Source organism: Geotrypetes seraphini, chromosome 17 (genome assembly GCF_902459505.1).
Source record: "Geotrypetes seraphini chromosome 17, aGeoSer1.1, whole genome shotgun sequence".
In the NCBI taxonomy this organism is placed as follows: domain Eukaryota; kingdom Metazoa; phylum Chordata; class Amphibia; order Gymnophiona; family Dermophiidae; genus Geotrypetes; species Geotrypetes seraphini.
This window is the reverse complement of record NC_047100.1, coordinates 17,987,368-18,005,470: the sequence shown is the minus strand read 5'-3', so window position 1 is coordinate 18,005,470 and position 18,103 is coordinate 17,987,368. Positions and strand designations below refer to the sequence as shown.

Genomic DNA, 18,103 nt, shown 5'->3' with positions numbered 1-18,103 from the left:
AAGCTACTCCCTGAAATGGGAGAAGACATAATCCCTCACCCCACAGCAGTCCAAATTAGATGTGAATTCTCTGCCTCAGCAAGTTTATCAAGATCGCCTGCCACCTAGTGGCTATTAACATTATTGACTTCTTGTGCTGGATACACTGGCCGAAGCAGAAGGTTGCTGTTCCCTGCTCTGAGCATTTAAACTTTGCATTATTCAATTTAAACCTGTCTTGTGTTGAGACGTATGAAAGATATAATGGCGCGTATTGTTAACTAAGCTGTTTGATAAACATTATAGTAATTTAAGCTTTATAACAGTATTGACTGTGCTTAGGCAAATGCAGGCTTGTTGCGTATTGTGCGTTTGGGTTCACGGAACCAGTGCCTATATAAAGTCAATTGCAGATCAAAACTAATCATTTCTCCTGAAATGTACAATAATAGGATCTGGGTCACAAATCATTCAAATGAAGGAGTGATGTGCACAGCTAACCAACTAGCTACCAAGGGCCTGATTTGTAAAAGACATTTCCACAAAGCTGGCATGTCATATTTTTGATGACATAATGAATCATTTATATACTGCATCTTCCTCGCAGTTCTGTGCGATTCACAATTCCAAGATACTGCACATTTGCAGCGAAATACAATTCAGCCTTTTCAGGTGCTTTTCCGAATAAGTAGGTCTTTAATGATTTCCTAAAGCTTAAATACGAGTCAGATGCTAGAATCAATGTGCCAAAATTACGATCCCAAAAGGCCGCCTGATAAGCCAGTATTCTATTGAAAAATCTTTTATACTGGCAACCCTTTACTGAAGGAAATTCAAATAATCTATGGCAGTGGTTCCCAAACCTGTCCTGGGGGACCCCCAGCCAGTCAGTTTTTCAAGATATCCCTAATGAATATGCATGAGAGAGATTTGCATATAATGGAAGTGACAGATATGCAAATCTCTCTCATGCATATTCATTAGGGATATCTTGAAAACCTGACTGGATGGGGGTCCCCCAGGACAGGTTTGGGAATCACTGATCTATGGCCTCGTGCAGAACGCAAGGTACCTTAAAATGATCAGGAAGATAAATTGGAACCAAACCATTTATTATCAGGTCCTAGAGGAAGATAATTCATTGATCACAGATTAAGTTGGCGCCAATGGATCGTATTCTGGACAAAATGTCATTGTGGGCACAAATGATGACAGCTTAGAGTTTCCAAATTAATATCAAACTCCGTATCATTTCCCTAAACAGATTCTACTGACATCTCACCCTCGTATGTGTCAAGATTATTTTGGTTTTATTTTTTAAGCATAAGCAAAAGGTTGACCCTTGATGCTCCACAGAATCAGAAGTCCAACGGAAACAAAAACACTGTGGAGAAGGTGATGTTCAAGATGCAGGCTTTATTTAAAGTACAGTCAGATAATCCACATGACAAGATACCTAGGGTCCAAGTTGTTGGGGACTATGGACCCAACACGGTCCGTGTTTCGACAAAACTGCCTTCCTCAGAGGTCCCTGAAGGTCCTAATGCAAACAACACGTGGATCAAATACTAAAACCAATCCTGGACAAAATCTCTGTGTTGTTGAGAAGTCCTCAACTGCGAAGAGTTTTGGTCCAGGATTGGTTTTAGTATTTGATCAACGTGTTTTTTGTATTAGGACCTTCAGGGACCCCTGAGGAAGGCAGTTTTGTCGAAACACGGACTGTATTGGGTCCATAGTCCCCAACAACTTGGACCCTAGGTATCTTGTCATGTGGATTATCTGACTGTACTTTCAATAAAGCCTGCATCTTGAACATCACCTTCTCCACAGTGTTTTTGTTTTTTTAAAAATCATTCTAATTTTGAAGGTTAATAGGTATTAGTTTCAGGCTAAATATTATAAGAAATACATTGACACTTGTTCATATAGACAATCACTGAGCCAGAATATTTTTGTATTATTAAAAAATCTGGATTTTTATGTTCTTAGAACCCTGAATTGCTGCAGAAAAAATTAATTCTTGTGATCATTCGTTATGTATTAATGCCCCCCTTTACCCATTTTTTTTTTTCATTATTCAGAACACCGAAGAAGCTTCCCCAATACTCCTTGTCATCACTCTCAGTCCCTAAGGGCTGCCAATGGGTTGAATTTTCAGGATCTCCTTCATGAATATGCATGACAGAGATTTGCACGCCTAATAACTCCTTTTTTATATTCATTAGGTAGATCCTGAAAACCAAGTCCATTGGCAGACCTCAAGGACTGGGGGTGAAGACCAAGGCCCTATATTGTGCCTGCATCAATAAACAAATTTGAAAAAAAAAAAAAAAATAGGGTCCCTGCCACAGTCTAGTTTTGGGTGGCAAAAAAGCATCCTTTTGTCATATAAACGCATGCATGAAAAAGGCCCCATTGTATATGGAACTTAGTCCTAAGATATAGGCCAGCTGTTCACTTTCCATTTAGAATAGTGAACCTTTCTGCTATATTTTCTATATAATAATTAGTTACCATGTTCTGCATGTTGAACAATATTATTAGAATATATTAATATTTTCTGTTCAGTCTAGGGCAGTGATTCTCTGCCCGATCTGTGGGTCACTCCCAGCCAATCAGCTTTTCAGGATGTCTGCATGTGCTAAATTTGCATACAATGTAGATATCACATGCAAATTCATCCCATTCATTCTTACTGTGGATATTCCTGAAAACCTGGCTGGCTGGATATATCCTGAGGACCGGGTTGAGAACCACTGACTAGAAAGCGCTGTGAACTGATCTTTACACATTTCATTACTTGCAAAATGTGTAAGCAGTTCTAGGCAAGAGTGTTTATATTTTCCCTGTTGTAGCTTTTCAACTGTGTCGGCTAATTCAGATACGCAGATCCACATTGGATTTCCATGTACCTTTATAAAGAATGTCATAAATATTAAATGCTGAAAAATAACTTAACTCAGACCAGAATATTTATGAAAAATATAGTATTTTCCTTGGATGGTATGTGTATATATATATATATATATATTTTTTGTATGACAATTTCTGCTTGTATAATATTTTGTTCTTAATGCTAAATCTAATATCTTTTGACGACTGAAATGCAAAGAATAAATGTAATAAAATATGTTTCTTGGCATTCACGGTTTGCGGGCAGCATCCATTGGTCATGCAGACGACATTGTCACTCTAAATGTATATTTCATTACTAGAGCCCCTCTAGGGGTCCCTTTTACAAAGCTGTGGTAGCGATGCTGCCCTGGTAATTGATTGGGCTTCGGTGCGTTTGCGGCAGCTGCTCAGTGTGGCATGGTAAAAGAGTCCCTAGGTGATCGACATTCACTCAAGAGAGATTATGAAGTACCCTTCCCTAGAGTTTATTTGGCTTACTAATATCTGTACAGAGAGACTTAAAGATATTTTAGGCCCGTATGCCTGCAGGTAGCACCCATCTAACAGTTTAGTAGGGTTTTGATAGCCTCACACTTTCCGCCATAAATGTATTGGTTAGAGTGGCTTATGGGCCTGGGTCCTCCTCTCTGTGATTCACGAGCCCACACACAAGGCTACTTAAGACACTTGTGTGATGCTCTACTAGGCTTTCCCATGCCAGGTGCTGCCGTTCTAGAGACAGGTATGTACTGTTTCATTAAGAACGTTGTGGGTGGGAGGGGGGTCAGTGACCCCTGGGAGATGTGTGGGGGGGGGCCATACTTTCATCTCTCCGGTAGTCATCTGGTCAATTTGGGTACGTTTTTGGCCTTTATTTGCTTTTAAAACAGGTCTAACTTCAAACATCTAATTGAAAAAGGTTTGATAATTATCCCTGCAAAACGTCCAAATGTTAAGCCCACCCAAATCCCACCTCTAATATGCCCTCTTAGCATTTAGGCATACTGGAGGGTGAATTCCCTGCATGATGTCTAAAAAATTAATTTTGGAAAATCGGCACTTGGATGTTTTAGGCGAGCTCCACTTCAGTGGAGAAGATGCGGTATATAAACCTAAGGCTTAGTTTAGTTTAGTTTATGCTGTTTTCTGGACATTTTTATCTTTTGAAAATGAGCCCCCCCCCCCCATTGTGACACAAATGGTTCTGTACACTTTTTAAAAAAAATTGAGACTTCATTACAGTACTGCATCCAGCACTGGTCTCCGTTCATGAAGAAGGACACAGTACTACTCGAATGGGTCCAGAGAAGAGCGACTAAGATGGTTAAGGGGTTGGAGGAGCTGCCGTACAGCGAAAGATTAGAGAAACTGGGCCTCTTCTCCCTCGAAGAGAGGAGATTGAGAGGAGACATGATCAAAACATTCAAGGTACTGAAGGGAACAGACTTAGTAGATAAGGTAGGGAGAACGAGAGGGCACTCTCTAAAATTGAAAGGGGATAGATTCCGTACAAACATAAGGAAGTTCTTCTTCACCCAGAGAGTGGTGGAAAACTGGAACGCTCTTCCGGAGTCTATCATAGGGGGACAACACCCTCCAGGGATTCAAGACAAAGTTGGACAAGTTCCTGCTGAACCAGAATGTAAGCAGGTAGGGCTAGTCTCAGTTAGGGCACTGGTCTTTGACCAGAGGGCCGCCGTGTGAACGGACTGCTGGGCACGATGGACCCCTGGTCTGGCCCCGCAGCAGCAATTCTTATGTTCTTATGTACAGTGTTTTTGGTTTTTAATTTAATGTTTTAACAATGTATCAATCATGCATATAAGATATGGAAATTCAAGAAAATAATACATTATTTTTAAATCTTATTCAAGATATAGGAAATCCCATCAAGCCCTCATCATTGGAAGGGAGTACATCTATATTTCTTACAAATACAAAAGGAAAATCGAAAAGACAGAACCATCCTTACAATTAACTCATTGTTAGAAATCTGTAAAATAAAGTGAAATAAAGTACACTTAAGGAATTGATCTAAGTGAATAGGGTCCCCAAAAATATAATCCTTATTCTGTAATGTTACCAAGTATTTGTAAGAAAATTTCAAAAAGAAATTGGCTCCAGCAGCCACAGCTCTAGATTTCAAGGCCAAAAAGGCCTTTCTTCTGAACTGGGTCGATCTGGCCACACCTGGAAATATTTGAATTTTTTACACCAAAAACACTGCATCCTTATTTTAAAAATATAATTTCACAATTGAAACTTTACCACTCTCATTAAGATGTTACCAAAAGAGTAGCTTCTTGACTGTAGATTTAGATTCATTACAGTGTATTGATGGACTTGAGATGCTTCTCCCGATGCTAAGCTTTGCTTAGTCACAAGATAGCTTAAATCCTTTCAAATACTCTACCACCTTTCATTAGAAAACATTTGCGTGCAGACAGGTATTTTTAATAACAGCGGTGAAACACGAGAGCTACTACTTTGAAGGCTACAAGCCAAAAACAGATTTAGCTAGGGGTGTGTCCATGGTCATCTAACAAGAATATAAAAGCCTCCTAGCTCAAGAGGAAAAGGACATGAACCAGAAAGAAAGAAAAATGGAGCCCATGATGGTTATATCTTTGATGGTGATCATGGTTTTACCTTTTGAGCCCACAGATTCAGGTAAGACATCAGACCAATATTTCTACCTATTTACTTGAATTATCTTAAAAAACAAAAAGAAAAACTGCAGAAAACAATTGCAAATCTTTATTAAAAAGGATTCAATGTAGCAATCAACTCTGGATCAAAAATAGTAAATGATAAAAATGGTTCTCAAATATGAGTCCTAAGGACCCAACACGGTCCGTGTTTCGGAAAACACTCCTTCCTCAGGGGTCCAATAAGTCTGGTGGCACAGACTCATTCAAATGACTTGCAAAACACACAAGGTAAACTTGTCGATGTGCTTTAATATACAAATACCCAATTTTGACAAATAGACTAGACACTGTGGTGTATATACTTAAAGCATAAAACATGCAAAAATCAACACTTTCACACAAACGAGCCTCAGCATAGGAGGAACGGTAGTAACACCAGGCCCCCAATATCAAACAGCTATTAAGCTGAATCTTGCAGCAATTATGCTGACCTGCTTCAATCATTGGCTCCTCATACTACCGGCATAAGGAAAAAAACTCCCTCAGGAGAAAAAACCATGAAACTGCCAGGTGTAGAGATTTTTTTAAATTTAAGAACTATGCACCAAAGTGTTTTAAAAATGTGGTAATACACACAACACATCACCCTCACATTACACACACACATACACAAGCCAAGTACTTAGCTCCTCAAAAAGGACGTCCATCAAAAAACATATCCATTTATAATCCTCATTCAGGACTGCAGCTTGAATCTTCTGTGAACTCTTCTCAGTTCTCAGTGGAGCACCGTTACTTCATATAACACTTCCGACCCTTCCAGTAGGTACTGTAACAAAGTCCAATAGTCCTTATGCAGCTTCCATCAGCACTTCTGGCCAGTGGCAGAAATCAAATCCAGGTCTCATTCTCAACAAGAGCCTTGTTTCGCTACATTCCGCTGCCTCAGGAGAAAAAGACAAAGCACAACAAACTACTTGTCCTGAGGCAGCGGAATGTAGCGAAACAAGGCTCTTGTTGAGAATGAGACTTGGATTTGATTGCTGCCACTTGCCGGGAGTGCTGATGGAAGCTGCATAAGGACTATTGGACTTTGTTACAGTACCTACTGGAAGGCTCGGAAGCGTTATATGAAGTAATGGTGCTGGAGATGCAACACAAGATGCAACCATTTTCCAAAGAAAGCAAGATGCCACGATCAAAGGTTCCAAGGAGGTAAACTCTAGCCTTCCCCCCCCCCCCCCCCTTTTACAAAACTGTAGCACAGTTTTTAGTACCAGCCCTGGCAGTAACAGCTCCAACACTAACAGAATTCCTATGAGCGTCGGAGCTGTTACCACCATGGCCGGCGCTAAAAACCGTATTACGGTTTTGTAAAAGGGGGAGGGGTAAGACAAGGAAATACAGTTTTTGTACAGGAAGGGTAGCAGATATGTGGAACAAACTTTCAGCTGGGCAAAGGCCAAAATTAGTTCCAGAATTCAAGAAAGTATGGGATGAACACAAAGCAATCTTAGTTTCAAGGAAGTAAGAGGGTAATTACATGAATCAGGTAGACTGGTACTGCTATAGGAATGGACAGACTGAACTGACCCTTCTGGTTCTTATCTGCCGTCTGTTTCTAGATTCTCATATGGGTTTGAATTTATATTTATAAAGTTGATCAAAACCAAGCAGTGTCGGATTTAGACCCGGTGAATCCCTAAGCTATATAAAGCTTGGAGGTCCCTTGTTAATAAGTTACGCCATATCGTATACCATAGAAATATATATATATATGGATTTTTTTAAAAATAATTTTAGCAAATATATATATTTACTAAATGGAGGGAACAATTTGATATCTAATTGTGATAATTTGATTTGATTTCTTATATACCGCTATACCGTGAGGTTTCAAAGCGGTTTACAATGAAGATAGATTAAAGATACATTAAAATAAATAAAAATGGTTCTTTGGATTTCCCTAGCTGTCCCGAAGGCTCACAATCTAGCAGCCTGGAGTTATAAACTGCTCCTATGACTTATAAAAGACTCCTGGAAGCCGAGAAACACAAAGAGATCAGTTAGTAGCCTGCTCTGTCAGAGCGGCTTGGAGGTGTACATTCATAGAGACTGATTCAAGATAATCCCTTCCTGAGGAAGCACGCACTACGCGAAACTCGAGTCGGAGGGAGGACTTGTATTTCTTGGCTTCCAGAAGTCTTTTATAAGTCACATGAGTACTTTATAACTCCAGGCTGCCTGTTACGTAACCACGATGGTCTGATGGCAGCCGGTGTTGTGTGGTTTCTTACACTTAAACACTATAAGTTGTGGTCTGAGCACTATTTAATTTATCAATAGTTATTTTTTTAGAAAAAAAAGAGTTACAAAGAGCAAGATTGTGATATGTATGTAGTAAAAAAGCAAATATGTATATATATGCACAAATATATATAATGGTGACAAAATTAGTAATTTGGATCACTTTTATTAATATAAGTAATAATGAATTTGTTTGCAAAATCAGAAAACTGATAAGCCCGAAACAGAAAATTTATACTTACAATATTACCTAAATTCATTATGTATGAAGCCATTTTTAAAAGTATAAATGAAAGTAATTTCACCTCAAAAATTTAAATAAGTTTGATTAAATGCCACATAAAAACTTTGGAGCCCCTCCAAAATTCTGAACTTCTGTGAGGCCCTAAACTGTAGCTTATTTAGCTTATAGGTAAATCCGCCATGTTGGAGTACAATACTTTCCATATACCGATGAAGTGAGCATATACTATGAGCTTGATTCACTTAGGGCCCTTTTCCCTATAGACACGGACTGAGATAAAAAGCCTTTGCAAATCGGGTCCTATATTAGATCAAAGTAGAGAATGACATGGGGACAAATTTTTTCCCGTCCCCACAGGAACTCATTTTCCCAATTCCTGCAAGCTCCGTCCTCATCTGCACAAGCCTCAAACACTTTAAAATCATAAGTAGCAACATTCTAGAGCTCAGATTTTGATGTCATAATGCCTCATTCCACCAATGCCTAAGCTCCGACCTCATCTGCGCAAGCCTCAAACACTTTAAAATCATAAGTAGCTACATTCTAGAGCTCAGACTGTTATGTCATAATGCCTCATTCCACCAATGCCTGAGCTCCGTCCTCATCTGCACAAGCCTCAAACCCTTTAAAATCATGTGTTTGAGGCTTGTACGGTTAAGGCAGACGTTACAGGAATGGGGTAGGGACAGTGACAAAATTCAAGGGGGATGGGATGGGGAAATTGAGTTCCTGTGGGGATGGGGAAAAATTTGTCCCCATGTCATTGTCTCACTCTAAAGCAATCTACAGAAGAACAAGATTTGTGGGATAGGAACTTACATACCGCCTTTTTGTAGTTGCACAATCACATTCAAAGTGGTTTACATACAGGTATTTCAAAGCATTTTCCTTACCTGTCCCAGTGGGCTTACAATCTATCTAATATAGCAGGGGCAGCGAAGGATTAAGTGACTTGCCCAGGGTCACAAAGAGCAGCATGGGATTTGAACCCACAACCGCTGTGCCACATTCACCTCCTAACCCAATATAGTAAACAAGCACAGAACTTTATACCCCCCCCCACCCACCCTCCCCCACCCGAGAAAACTCTAATAACTCCTGTAGCTCTTTCAGGACCAAGGGACATATTTGTCCCATAACTTTAAAATCCTATAAATTTTGATTGGGATAGTCTACAGTTCTAAATTTGATATGTACGGATTCCATAGGATACTGCCTTTATGTAAACAAACTGGTTCCGACATTCATTCATTAGCGTCGTTGCCAGATTGACGAGAAGATTCACTTGCCACACTGTCCATAAGCCAGAAGTTTGATTTTTTAAATAAAAATAATGATATTTCACAAAAAAAATCAATTTTTTGGCATCTGCAAGCCCTTTTTACCATAAAAATGTCGTCAAAACCACAAAAATTGGCCTACGATCCTTATGGTCCTGAAAGGGTTAAAGCTAATAGACCTACACAAAGAAACCTCCCGCCAGCGTACATAAACATCCCTTACTTCTGTAACAATGCATACAACTTTTCTGACCTTCCCCGACACACTCATGGCCACTCCCGGGGGGGGTCACACCCTCTTTTGAGTTACAAGATATCAGAGTCGGGCAAGAAGTGCAAAGCGCAAACACAACGTAAGAAGTGAAATCGACAGTTCGTGCACGCTAAACACTTCAATGTGATTGCGCCTGATAGCTAAAACGGTTCATAGACAACGGCGCCAAAGACAAAAGCGCACGCCGACAATGGAGCGCAGCGCGCGCCGCCGCTCTGCTCTAAATTACAGTTTTTAGGGGCTCCGACGGGGGGTTTTGTTGGGGAACCCCCCCCCAGTTTACTTAATAGACATCGCGCCGGCGTTAGGGGGGGGTTTGGGGGGTTGTAACCCTCCACATTTTACTGTAAACTGAACTTTTTCCCTAAAAACAGGGAAAAAGTGAAGTTTTCAGTAAAATGGGGGGGTTACAACCCCCCACAACGCCCCCACAATGCGGCACGATGTCTATTAAGTAAAGTGGGGTGGTTCCCCCCCACGCCACCCCCCGTCGGAGAGCTAAAAACAGTAATTTAGAGCGGCGCGGCAGCGCGCGCTGCGCTCAATTGTCTGGGCGTGCCTTTGTCCCGGCGCGCTTTTGACCTGACACCAACTAAAATTCACTAGTTATCTAGAGATAAGAGGGGACCTCAGTGACCTCACTCTTATCACATTCCACAAAAGGTCCCGGTACCAATCATGTCTCACTAAAAACAAAACACCTCTCAAATGAGTTTGCATCTCTTTCAAAATTTTATCTGATATTTTTATTCCCCTCGCTCCCTTATTATGGAACGTCTACAGATTCTCCTATGCAAGAGGCATCCCAACAATTCGAACTCTTCCTTCCTTCCAGAAAAGGAGTTAAGAACTTTAGTCAATCTCTGGCTTTTAAACTTTCGCCACTATGGAATGAACTCCCCTTACCTCTGAGGAGCCCCAGTCCTTTCCAATCTTTTCGTAAATTTCTAAAAACTTTTTTTTTTATTTGCTAAACAATCTCTTTTTGAAACCGCTGCTTTTACTTTTTTTCCGGTTCTTATTTAATTGTTGTAAACCGAGTCGAGCTTCCTTAGGTTGATGACCGGGAAAAAAAGTTTTAGTTTAGTTATAATGTGTACAAAATATTATTATTGCAATTATTCATTCCAAACACTTTTTATAAGTAACTCCAAGATGTGTTGCCATTGGATTTGATCAAACATGCCAGTAGAGCAGGCGCTTATCGTAAAACTCGATAGTGTTCGCCTCCGCTTCACTCAATCAATTGTTGGCTTCCTCAGGGGTTTACGTTCAAATTACCTGTATTCATCGTTCTTAGCTCTGTTCTAAAAAAAAAAAATGCGTAAAGAATCAAAATTGAATCGTACACATGTAATCCATAATCCAAACACAGTCAACACTCACGATGCTCTCACTGCATCTTTAGTTTTCAAAATGGCATCGATTACGTCTGACACTAAGATTTAAATATCATCAGTGACATCATATGTGAAAGACCGTATGCTCTGTCATACAAAAAGGCCCCTTATTGTGAGGGCTCATGGCCAATGATCAGGTCATAAACAAGTTTCAAGGAGAAATAGTTTGATTGCAAGCTATGCAAAACCTAGAATATTTGTTGAAAGCAAGCAAATGTGGGGCTTAGGATTCAGTGTAGAGAATGACACGGTGACAATATTCATCACCGTTCCCGTCCCCGCGGATAACCGCGGGAAACCATCTTCATGTCATTCTTTAAGGAGAGAGGGAAGAATCAGAGTATAAATGGCCACAACCACTTATCCACAAGCTTTGCTTTGAAGAATGCTGGTGTAGAAGGACTGAGGTTGAAATAGACACTAGAAAATGACATGGGATTATTTCCCGCGGTTATCCGCGGGGACGGGGACGGTGATGAATTTTGTCACCGTGTCATTCTCTTATGCAGTGGTCATGCAATGGGACTCCACATATACATCAATGATAACACCAGACTGATTGTAAGATGCATGAGTAACTCGTGCTCTGTATCTTTGTTAAATCAATGCGCTAACGTTCCATTGGTCTGCCCTTATAGCATTCATGAAACAACATGATGCATCTGAGTTCTTGACTGAAGTCCGTAGGAAGCGTGATGGAGATGAAGACTGCACCGGCAGAAGATGTTCAACTGAGGAAGACAGTGATACGCCTGATGACCGAAGATTAGGGGTTAGTAAATGACCGTACAGCATATCTAAAGAGCGAGAGTCTAGAAATTGGCAACATCATTAGATATGTTACATTGGTCTGAAAATGAATGCCATTTCTTATCTTACTGGATTTAGGGATGCCATGATCTTACATATGTATTACATTTTTCAGGGCCCTATAGAACTAATAGGTAACCAATGAGAATATGTGCATAAAGCAAAATTTCTCATCACAGCTCTTCGGGCAAACCCAAAATGAACATCCATTGAGCTTGATTTGCACTCAACAGAGGCAACACATGCAAATTTAGCATATTCATTGTTGAAATTCTGGGTGTGTCCTGAGGACTGTGTTGAAACCCACTGGCTTAAATGCATAGCCAATTACACAGATATGAACTCTTTGTAGAGATCTCATGGCTGTATGAACCATAAAACTCAAAGGTCAACTAGAACTTGAAGAGCAAAAAAGTCTGAACGGGTTGAGCTGGCCCTCCCGACTCTCAGACTAGGTCTCTCTCTATGGCAGGGAGATACAAGGAGACCGAGCTTGGTAACCTGGTTCAGAGCAGCCTAGGAAGGCACACGAGTCTCACATTGACTCTTATGTGCTGACTTCCAGCTACACGGTGTGCAAAGTCTTAGTCAGAAGAAGCTGAGCAATTTCCCGAGTATAGTCGACGGAGTGTCCATGGAAAATATCCAGGCCTTCGATTTCAGTCCTGTTGATCTCCATCTCTAGGTAAAACAGAGAAATACCTCCCACAGAAACAAAAGCATGGGGAGACACTGTAATCATACAAACATTACATGGGAGAGAATAGTGATTATTGGCATCATGTTTGATGAAGGCAATAGGAAGAACTGATCAACCAAGCATTGTCCACAGTGGTCACAGTGGTATCTGGAAAATCCTTATACTTGGTCATAGTGAGTTTACATTTCTCAGAAGTAGTGGTAGACAATCCACAAAGGATTGCTGATGTGTGATGCTGTGGCCTTGGCACCCTGAGGTTATGGGTTCAAATCCTACACTGCTCCTTGTGACCTTGGGCAAGTCACTTAATCCCCATTGCCCCAGGTACATTAGATAGAGTGGGAGCCCGCAGGGACAGTTAGGAAAAAATGCTTGAGTACCTGAATAATTTGTAATCCACACAGAATTGTAGGAAATGCAGAATACAGTGGTGCCTCGCATAACGGACGCCTCGCACAGCGAACGCTGCGCACAACGAACTTCAGGTCTTGCTTCCCACAACGAACTTCGTTTCACACAACAAAGTCGCCCGAGCTGCATCCTTCCGCGCAGGCACTGCGCTTAACTGCCCTCTCTCCGCCTGGCTCCCTGTGCAGTGGCGCTACATATTTTAAACCCCCCTGCCGCCGCTGCTGCATATTTTTAAGCCACTGCCGCCACCGCATATTTTTAAACCTCCCCCCGCCGCCACATATTTTTTTAAAAAAGCCACCACTGCTGCAACTTTAATCTCACCCGCTCACTCGTAACTGGTGGTCTAGCAAATTTCCCAGCCAGAAGCGCAGAGATCAAGAGCAAGCCTTCTGTGCTACTGCCTGGGCCTGCGCTGATCTCTGAATGGCTGCAGTCAGCTCTCGCGGGACTCGCAAGAACTAACTGCAGCCAGCTCTCGCGGGACTCACAAGAACTAACTGCAGCCATTCGGAGATCGGCATGGGCCCACACAGGCGTGCAGAGGAATTGCTCCTGATCTCTGCGCTTCTGGCCTGTACGCCACTGGCTGGGAAAGATGGGAGGAATTAAAAAAAGGTACTGGGGAGTATGTGGGGGGTGATTATAATACACAGCAAGGATCAACAAAACCCCTGTCTCCCCTCCCCTTCACATATATCCCCTCTACTATCAAGAAAATTGAATAAGCCAAATTATTATAGAATGCTACACAGAAATATCATGCTAACAGAATACCACAGTCACACATAGCAGGAATAGGGTTAGGGTAGTGCAACTAGGGCAACTGTCCCCCCTGGTCAAAGAGAGCCGTAAGCCTCTGCCTGGACTTTGCAGTCCCCAGTTGTGTCTAACACCAGCTCTAACAAGATAAATTTATCTTTTTTTATGTCATCTTAGCATATTTTATGCTACAGAACGAATTATTTTTTTTAACATGTATTGTTATGGGAAAACGCGTTTCACATAACGAACTTTTCGCATAACAAACTTGCTCCTGGAACCAATTAAGTTCGTTGTGTGAGGCACCACTGTATATATTATTATTATTAAATAAAATAAATAAATACCATGGCAAAACCAATGGACATCTTTAGTTTTTTGCATACTTCTCAGAATCCAAATTTGCCCAACTACTCAACGCTTTTGTACTATCCCGCATAGACTATTGTAACACTCTACTAAACTCTCTCCCGCCTCCAAAGGGTGCAAAACGCTGCAATCCGCCTTCTGAAAAACCTAGGCATCCGCGACCATGTTACCCCTGCATTAGCTTCCATGCACTGGCTGCCCATTCAAAAACACTGCATCTTCAAAACCTTCCATGAAACGATTCCGTACTACATGAAAACTAAGCTACAAATCTACTTCCCAAAGCGACCACTGAGGTCCCAAGGAGAAAAACGACTGACCATACCTCCTGGCTGCTCCCTCAAAACTGAAACAGTCCGCAAACGCTCCTACTCACATTTCATACCCAGACTTTGGCACTAGAGACAAAATTCATCACCGTTCCCGTCCCCGCGGATAACCGCGGGAAACCATCTTCATGTCATTCTTTAAGGAGAGAGGGAAGAATCAGAGTATGAATGGCCACAACCACTGACCCGCAAGCTTTGCGTTGAAGAATGCTGGTGTAGAAGGACTGAAGCTGAGATGAAACTGTTTTTGGAGGAGGGCATAGTCAGATTGCAAATTCTTTAAGGAAGTTCGAGCACTGCGGATTTCCTGCTGACTGGATATAGTTGCATCGTCCAATTGGGCCATAAGCTTTGCCACAATCGTATGTAGGGATTCTTCAGCAGCCTGAAGAGCGTCCAGCTGTGCTTGTAATGAATGGCAATTCTGACATAAGCCATTAAGGTACGAGATAGCCTTTTGTTAGTTTTGCCATACGTCAGTTGCTGACCCAGGCTGGAGAGATGCTATTTTAGTGCGTTCAGCCAGCCTGCCAGAAGCCGAGGTTAATTGTTGCTGTAAATACTGTTTTGGGGATTCCAGGTCCTCACGCTGCAGCTCGAGATCATGTAAATCTCGATTAGCCTGCTTCAGTTGTTCTCATAAGGAAATGTGGACATCAGCAGATCCATAGTATGCAGTATACAGTGAGATCTTGTTCACTAGTAGAGCACAGAAAAGCTCAGCCAGGACATTACTAGACAGAATCTTAGCGTCCAAAATTCTTTGCAAGACCAAACAATAAGCAGGGCCATTTAAAGAGTTTAAGGAGTCCAGTTAAATATTCAGCAAGAGCAGTTGGTAACTCTAAGGAATTGGCAGCAAGGAAATCAAAGACTTGTTGTTCCAGGGCTGGCCAGGAGGGGGGTCAACGTTCTGCAAGGAAACAGCCATGCTTATAGAAGCTACAGAGAATACACAGACATTTGAACAGCTTTGAAATAAACCCAGCACAGACAGCACAAGGTCTAAACTCTAGCCAGTGGAGCAGGAATGCAGCAGAAAGAGTCGTAAACTAATTACAGTTTATAGTATCTGCTCTAAAATAACAAGACACAGAGAGAGGATGCGGAGCAAAGCCACAGGGAGAAATGCAAAGAAGGCACAAAGAAAACTGTACAAATGTCTCGGTTTACCAAGCAAGTACAAACAGACTGGTCAGAGGAGCAATCATAAAAGGGAACAGAGAGCTTTTTCCAAAGACAAACACAGTAAGGAAGTCTGCAGCAAGACCACAATGCTAGTCATAAATCAACAAAGCAAAAGCCAAGAACGAAAAGACCTTCACGAGTCCCTAAAATGTAGGAATGGTTAGTTAGTGCTATGCATTTACTGAAAATAAAATTCTTGTCTGTCTAGGGGGCTTATCCTAGCACTGCCACCAATGGTTAGGTCCTAGGGGAAAACTTTTAGCTTGGTTACTCGCTTGTAAACACAGATAACACTGCCAATGGAAAAGCAAGCAGAGACTTCTTATCTCAAATTCCTCTGACATGCGCATACTTCCTCCCTACCCGATGCGATTTGAGGAGATTTTTCAAAACCTGGACAAAGTGATGGGTTTTGAAAAGTCATCCAGACCCCCGGACATGACCTTCAAAGGACGTCTGGTAACCCTAGGTATAGGCCACTTATCCAGGTGCCCCTGGAAATTCTTGCAGGAAAATTAGGTACTTCCCTCTTCTTCAGGATCACCGAACTCTGGAACAGCTTTACTGCCCCGCTTCGGATCCTGACCTCCCTCCAACTCTTCCGAAAACATTTGAAAACTTGGCTTTTCTCTAAAATGTAATGACCCCTCCCTCTTCGATATACTAAGTCCCTCTAAACTTCTCTTTACTAAGTCCTACTTTTCATTGTAGTTCCTTTCTATATCAATTCTTGTAAACCGTGCCAAGCTCTACTTCTGTGGAGATGATGCGGTCAACAAACTTAAGGTTTAGTTTAGTTTAGTTTTTGGATTAAGTCTGGGCATCCAAGATAATGGGAAATATTTCTGTATCCCTCTGCCGCATCTTCTTGGGCTCAGATTGCATTTCTTTGTACTTGAGGATCTTCTCTCTCTCCGCAATTTGCTGAGTGTAAACCATATGTGTGCCGTTTCTTCACTTTTTCTATTTTAATATACTTATTAATCTATGTTATGATTGACTGTCCTGGATGATTTTTCTGATTTGCTGGTGTATTTATAAAATAGATGTTTTTGAGAATTTTTATTAGCACAATGTTATAAAATGACCCCCTAAAAGTAACAAAAATAAATTTTTTCCAACAGGCTGAACATTATAGCTAGAAATATTTCATAAAAAGCAAGCTAATAAACTGAAATGATTGCTAATGGAGACCATTTATCTTTTTTCTTTCCAAAGGAAGAGTTTCTGCATTTTTACCTTTTCAGGACTTTGTTACAACGCATTAACTTGCCTGGCAAGCACAAGGTACATTTTTTATACCTGCTCTCATTTTATATCTAAAAGTTTATGGTCCAAAAAGAATGTAGCCAAACACCAAAATTTGGTTGGGCCTGAGCCCCGCCCTTGCCTAGCATCTCTCCTTCCCCCTCCCCCCAGGCGATCGGAGGAGTCACTTCACTCCCCCCCCCAATGCCCTCTGGTACCTTTAAATCAGGGGTGTCCAACCTTTTGGCTTCCCTGGGCCGCATTGGCCCAAAAAAATGTTTCTGGGGGCCGCACAAATGTGCAAACGCTGCAGCAAGAGACACAGGGGGAGCCGGCAAGACGGTAAACACCCGGGGGCAGCAGAGGAAAGCACTGCATCGCCCTCAACTGGGGCCGCACAAAATACTTCACGGGGCCACATGCGGCCCTCGGGCCGCAGGTTGGACACCCCTGCTTTAAATCCTGTAGGTCATCACCAGCACCAAACAGCAACTCACTTCTCTTGCTCACACTTGCTCTGAGCTTTCCCTCTGATGCAATTTCCTGATCCTGCAAAAAGGAATTTGTGTCGGAGGGTAGGTTCAGGCTGGCATGAGCAGAAGAAATGTGTCGCAGCTCACTGCCAGCAAAGAGCTAAAGAATTTAAAGGTACCTGGAGGGGGGAAGGGTCGGGTGAGTGAAGTTAAGTGTCCCCCTCAGTCTCCTAGAGGGAAGTTGCTGGGAGTCTTCAGCTGGCGGACTTGAGGATCCCTGTTAGCTACATTGCTGCTCTGCTGCTACTGGGTGGGTTTGACTCCAAAATGGGTGGGTCTTTCTGTGGTTTTCTCTGGGACGTGTTAATTTGGAAAATAGTACTTAGAGACAGTGGCGTGATAAGGGTGGTGGCCTGCTCCAGGCGCTATCTTGGTGAGGGTGCCAGCACCCATTCTCCTCTCTGCTCCCCACTACCATGTGCGCATGCCCCTCCCCTCGTACCTTTTTAACAATCACGGCATGATGTCACTTCCTGGAGTCATGCCCGCTCCTTCCCTGCCTCCCACTACCATGTGCGCACGCCCCTTCCCTTCCCTCGTACCTTTTTAACATTCACGGCATGATGTCACTTCCTGGAGTCATATCTGCTCCTTCCCTGCCTCCCACTACCATGTGCGCATGCCCCTTCCCTTCCCTCGTACCTTTTTAACATTCACGGCATGATGTCACTTCCTGGAGTCATGCCCGCTCCTTCCCTGCCTCCCACTACCATGTGCGCA

General features: G+C 42.1%; 1 protein-coding gene across 17 annotated transcripts in view; it reads right to left on the bottom strand.

Annotated features, from left to right (window-relative positions):
* Positions 1-18,103, bottom strand: part of LOC117351126 — a 690,625-nt gene that overhangs the window by 643,532 nt on the left and 28,990 nt on the right. Inside the window, exon 3 of one of the 17 annotated variants that reach the window (XR_004537338.1) lies at positions 10,689-10,940. The exons of the other annotated variants lie outside the window; for them this stretch is intronic. The gene's annotated coding sequence lies outside the window, so the exon portion shown is untranslated. Of the gene's footprint in view, positions 1-10,688; positions 10,941-18,103 lie in introns of those variants that run through there. 17 annotated transcript variants of the gene reach the window in all.